At 50.4% G+C, this 6,434-nt stretch overlaps 1 pseudogene; it reads left to right on the top strand.

Annotated features, from left to right (window-relative positions):
• The first annotated feature begins 1,347 nt into the window (after nucleotides 1-1,347).
• On the top strand, nucleotides 1,348-3,359 carry LOC120845886 (annotated as a pseudogene).
• The last annotated feature ends 3,075 nt before the right edge of the window (nucleotides 3,360-6,434 follow it).

The raw sequence follows: 6,434 nt of genomic DNA, 5'->3' as shown, positions 1-6,434 counted from the left end.
CTTGAACACGACAATGTCTCCACTATTCCCGTACTAGAAAACGACGAGGACATCGTATTTTTAACTAGAATCTCATAAAAGAAACAAATAAATAAATAATGAACACATAAGTAACGAAAAAAAAACACGAAGGACTAAATCATAAGAAAAAATTAAAGAATGAACACACAAGTAAAAAGAATAAAAAAAGTGAAAGACGTTTACAACTCCCTGTAACACCGAATTAGAGCGCAGCTCTTGAGGAGGAGGAGGGAAGGGTACTGGGGGGTGAAGTGACCTAGGTCACGTGACCTTGTGGGGTCACGTGATGAAGCCGATGATGTCATCAGTGACGTCACTGATGACGTCATCAGTGACGATGACGATGCGGATGCCGGTGACGTCATCAGTCACGATGACGTCATCGGGGAGGTCACGTGACCCTGGGGGTGATCACGTGACCTCGGGGGGTCACGTGACCCTTGGGTGGTCACGTGACCTCAGGGGGGTCACGTCACCTTGGGGTGACCTTAGGGGGTCACGTGACCTTGGGATGACCTTCGTTACGCCGACGCCGACGTCGACACCGAAGGCGACGCCGACGCCGCTCAAGCGGGGAACGGGCCCCTAAGAGCTGCGCTCTAAAACACAAAGGACTTCACAGACAGCCAGATTTGTTCAGTTAACAGTGACGTTTAATTCTGATGAAAAATATTCCTGCTGCGCTATAGATCACCAATATGGTGTGTAAACTAGGGGACCTTGAGCAAAGCAGGAATATTTCTGATCATAATTAAATGTCGCTGCGAACTCAAAAAGTGTGGCCGCCTGCGTAAGTCCTTCGTATTACTATTCTTCTGATTTCTGTGTTCATTATCGTGACTGCTCAGAACCAGGCGGAACTTGGTAGTGCTTTTTCGATTCTGACCTTCGGACAGCTTCGTACCCATAGAAAGAAGCACTAGCTGAAGAAACTAAATTTTCGTTTTTTCTTGTACGGCCATCGCACATTACGCAATCCCAATAAACATCGTCATCTTCTGTTTGATTTTGTCAAAACATGGCGTATCGCTCATTCCTCGCGGCGGAGTTCTAACATTTTGTGCCGAAACACGGGATGACAACGATATAGTCACGACGGAATGACGACGGGGCATCCACCCGCAACGAAACGCGCCAAGGGACGCTGCAAGAGAGCGAGGCCCAGCGACGCTACCGACGTTATCACTCAACGTGCCAAGGGACGCCGCAAGAGAGCGAGCTCCAGCGACGCTACCGACATTATCACTCAACGAGGCCTAGGGACGCCGCAACAGAACGAGCCGCAAGGGACGCCGCAAGAGAGCGAGCTCCAACGATGGTACCGACATGATCGCTGAACAAGGCCTAGTGACGCCGCAATGGCAGCAACGCCGCGAGACCCAGAGACGCCATGGAACGACTAAAGCAGAACCGGACAGCTCCGAGGTCTCAAGTAACGAGGCTGATCTTCGACATCGACGCAGCTATCACAAGCCACTCACACGAGCGAAGCCTTAACGTACTATCGGTGAGGCTCAGTGAGTTGCGAATACAGCTGAGCGACGTCAACGCATCCATCGAACCACTGGTACCTGACGGAGACGTTCAGCGAAACTACGCCCGCACGATTGAATATGACGACAAGATCGTCACGTGCATCGCCACCATCGCACAAGAGGTAGAGGAACTCCGACGAGCGAGGCCCCATGTCGGTACAACGCGGATTCATAACGACGGCGACGGACACATTGCAACCTCTAAGGTGGAGCTGCCGAAACTGGAGCTTCAATGGTTTGGCGGTGCAGCCACCGATTGGCAACCTGGAACAGTACTAGCAAGCCATACATGACAACGACAACCTTTCTAACGCTGAGAAGTTCTTGTACCTGAGGTCGGCGCTTCCGGGAAAGGCAGCCTCGGCGATAGCCGGCATTCAAGCAACGAGAGAAAACTACGACACTGTCGTTGAGCTTCTCAGCGAGCGCTTCGTTCGGACTGACGTTCTCATTCGAGAACACCTCTCCCAACTACTTAATTTGCCAGCAGTACGACACTCGAGCGAGGTGAGTGGACTGCGACGTCTGTATGACCACTTGCAACGTAATATGGTCGCTCTCACCGCGCTCTCGGTTAAGAGAGACACCTACGGAGCTATGCCCTGCTCTGCGCTACTGAGAATGCAGCCAGGAGAGTTAGTAATTGACTACCACAAGTGTCGACGTCCTACGGACAAGGAAAACGGAGGTATCAAAATACAGAGCCTACAACGCTTCCTAAAGCTCGAAGTGGAGAGCCGTGAAGAGGCTCAACAAGTTCGTCAGCGAGAAGCCAAGAGTATGAGCCATACCAAGATAACAGAAGACGGAAAGGCCTCTCTCAAGGTATCAGCCGCTTCTCTTTCTTCAACTAGTCGCTCCAAGCAGACTGAACCTTGCGCATTCCGTGCCACGAAGAACCACGCTACATGAGATTGTCAGACATCAATTTCTCTGGAGGAAAAGAAGAGAAGATTTCCAGAAGCAGGACGATGTTTCCGTTGTTCGATCAAGGGACACACCTCCAAAGAATGTCGCAACAAAAGAATCATGTGTGAAACATGCGGGCGAAGGCACATAACTCAAATGTGTGACCCATCCTGGAAAAAAAGTAAGAACACCGCAGCAGAGTTACACTCTTCGACTTGCAGGAAGAGCGATAAAACACCTGCTGTACTACTTCAAACAGCTCAGGCCTGGGCAGAAGGGAACAAGCAAAGAGCTCTCACGTGCATCCTTTTTGATGGAGGAAGCCAACGAACCTTTGTGATGGAAGAACTTTCACGTAAGCTGCGGCTCGAGGTTGTTGGCGAAGAAGACATCACTATCTACCCTTCTGGAGGAGCAGGAACCATCATAAAGGAAAAACGCATAAGGATACGAGTCTGGCTAAGGAGCCAGTACAGCCAAAAGAAGCACTGCCTAGAAGCTCCGGAGATACCACAGATCTGCTGCGATCATCATCTTCTACCTGAGAGTGTAGTGAAAGAAGTCCAAGTACAGATAGCTGAGCTGGCAGACGTCACCTTGTCACCAGCCCAGTTAACAAGACATGGCATCGACATTCTTATCGGTGCTGACTACTATTGGACTCTTGTCTCTGGTGAGGTCCAAAAAGTGCAAGGCGCTCTAGTCACTGTCAAAACAGACTTTGGATGGACACTTCAAGGACCGATTCCCCACAGCAGTTTGGCTGCCTCCTGTTCTACAGCGGCAGTTCTGAAGGCCGATGTGGGTGGAAGCACATGCACATTGTCTACCGAGCTCCGGTCATTTTGGGAGCTGGAAAGCATGGGCATCACCAATCCTAACTGTTGGATATAGCATGTCGGAGTTCACGCGCGTAAGAAAAAGACGTCGAGGTGGTTCACACGCGGTGAGACTCTCGCGGGCTTGTGCATGGCTTGGCATGGCGGACTGGTTGGTGTTATTTTTGTACATACGTTGCTGACCTTAGTGTAAGATAAACCCTTTTGTCCTGCTAGTTCACAGCGGCTATGTCTCTTTCATTCTGCGCCCCGCAGAATAAAACATGGTGTCAGAAGTGGGATCGGAGCCCACGCCCGGAACACTTTTGTAATGCTAGTCCACAGCGGCTATGTCTCTTTCATTCAGCGCCCCGCCAGAATAAAACACTAACCTCCCACAAAAGGAAGAGGAGAATGAAGTTGTCAGAACGTTTACATAATTCATCAAGCTAGCTACCGGACGGTACGAGGTGGCCTTGAACATTCAGCTGGCAGACAATTAAGGAGTTTCAAGGAAGCGTTTGGTGAGCCTCACAAAGAAGTTGCTTAAGGACAATGTGATGCTGACTGAGTATGATAACACAATTCGCCAGTATCTCCAGCAAGGATTTGCAGAAAAAATTTCACCGAGTGCAGACAAGGCAGAAAACCGAGTGTACTACATGCCTCACCGTGCTGTGTTACGACCTGACAGCATCTCGACCAAGGTCAGAGTCGTGTTTGATGTGTCATCAAGAGAACCAGGGTGTCTGTCTCTGAATGATGCACTAGAGCCAGGACGAAACCTGAATCCAGACTTCCTGAAAGTGTTACTGAACTTTCGGATTCATCGTATCGGCCTCAGTGCAGACATTGAGAAGGCATTTCTACAGATATTACTGAGACTGGAAGATCGTGACGCTCTACGATTTTTCTGGTACGAACGAATGCCAACGAAGCAAGAGCCGAACCCTCCTCTAGAAGTTTGGAGGGTGGCGAAGGTTCCTTTCGGAGCGACCAGCAGCCCTTTCCTTCTCGCAGCCACGCTACGTCACCACGTTTCGATAACAGAGGACTATCCGTAAACAACGAAATCACTAGCCGAAAGACTCTACGTCGATGATTGTATCACCGGAGCGAACACCGAGGAAGAGGCGGAACAGTTCTATCGACAAACATTACATGTCATGAAGCTAGCCGGAATGGCAATGCGAAAGTGGAACAAAAATTCTGCGGAGCTACAGCAGCTATTCAGCGAGGAAGGAACCGGGTGTTGTTCTAGATCAGGGGAGGCCAGGCTGACCCAGTCTAAGAGCCGCAAACAAAACCACGAAACTTCCAAGAGCCGCGGGGGGGGGGGGGGGGGGAGGGGGGGAGGGGGGCAAACTTTTGTCCAGAGCAATAACAGAAACTCAAACTACTTTCAATCTATCCGAGTTAAAAGCAGGCCAACTGTATATGTAAGGTAGCCGTAACACAAGACAACCAAACCGCAAACTGTCTGTCGATATAAAACGCGTTCCATTTCTCTTTTTGAGAAAGTGCTCGCGTGATCGGGAGGGAGGTGGGTTAGTGGGGGGAGGGGGATATTGGGGAAGGAAACCACAAGCCGCAATTTAAGACGCGAAGAGCCGCATGCGGCTCCCGAGCCGCAAATTGGCCACCCCTGTTCTAGATCAAGTAGAGTATACCACCCCTAGCATCTCTCGAGTGTTAGGACTTGTCTGGGACAAAGACAGCGACTGCCTCGCGTTCTCCATGGGGCCAGTATTGGAATTCCTAGACCGGAACTGCAACACGAAACGATTCATTCTCCAGGCATCATCTCGCATTTATGACCCATTAGGACTCCTTTCCCCAGTTACCGTGACAGCCCAGGTGATGTTCCAAACCCTCTGAGAACTGGGTGTCGACTGGGACGCGCCACTACCTGAAAAGGTTCAAACAAGATGGACGCAGTGGCACACAGCACTGCACTACTTAACGAAAGTAATGGTACCCCGACGGTGCCTTGAACTTCCTGAGGATGATCGAAACGAAGTTCACATCTCCACAGATGCCAGTCCCAAGGCTTATCAGGCTATGGCAAACCTGCGCACGCAGACTGCACCAACGCGGGTGACTTTGGTTTTGTCCACGACCCGGGTGGCGCCGCTAAAGAAATTTTCTCTCCCAAGACTTGAATTGATGAGAATGGTGATAGGGGCACGGCTAAAGGACTACCTTACTAGGTCGTTGAACCCACAAGTCGCCAGCTGGTACCTCTGGACAGACTCAACCATCGCACTACATTGGGTGCGAGGTTCTGCTCAACAATGGAAGACCTTTGTGGCCAATCAAGTATTAGAGATCCAACAGCTGACTGATCCAGAGCTTTGGAACATTGACCTGGACAAGAAAATCCTTACGATCTGCTCACAAGAGGGGAGACACCCGAAGCATTCAAGTCGAGCGCGGCATGGTGGAACGGACCGCCATGGCTTACGGAGCCACCTGCTGCCTGGCCAACGCATAAGCGGGTGTTGATATGAACGCGGCAGATGATGAGAAGAAACAAGTTCGAGTCCGTAACGTAACACTAAAAAAAGAACAGGTTTTGCCTATGTAGCACCACAGTTCTTTTTCGAAGCTTGTTTGAGTTGTTGCCTGGAAACGACGATTTATACTTAACTCTATACACAGCGACAACTTTTCTTGGCAATGCAGTGGAAGGTACGTCCCGCGTCTCCTCTCCCACTTTGAGTGTGCGCCGGCACTCCTCCGCTCCCCGGAAATTGGGGAGGAGGAGAGCCTGCGTACACTCAAAATGGGAGAAAGGAATAAGGACGTACCTTCCACTGCATTGAAAAGAAAAGTTGTCGCGAAGTATAGACACCCCAGCCAAAACTACGAGCGTTGTTTGACGACCGAAGGAATAGCACAAACTCAAACGTGTCTGATCCTCCAGTTCAACAGGAGGCGTTCCAGAGAGAGCTCCAATGCGTTCGACGCTCAGCACGCATGGAAAGCAACTCTCCATTACGGGACTTAAACGCATACCTGGACAAGGACGGGGTGCTGAGGGTCGGAGGACGCCTCAGTAACGCTGACATGTGTGACAATGCAAAGCATCCCATCATTCTTCCATCAAATTATCATTTTACCGAGCTTTTGACCAATGCCACGCATCGAC

The sequence above is a fragment of the Ixodes scapularis genome, unplaced genomic scaffold, assembly GCF_016920785.2.
Source record: "Ixodes scapularis isolate PalLabHiFi unplaced genomic scaffold, ASM1692078v2 PGA_scaffold12__126_contigs__length_90152505, whole genome shotgun sequence".
NCBI classification, from domain to species: Eukaryota; Metazoa; Arthropoda; class Arachnida; order Ixodida; family Ixodidae; genus Ixodes; species Ixodes scapularis.
This window is presented reverse-complemented; position numbering and strand designations above follow the sequence as displayed.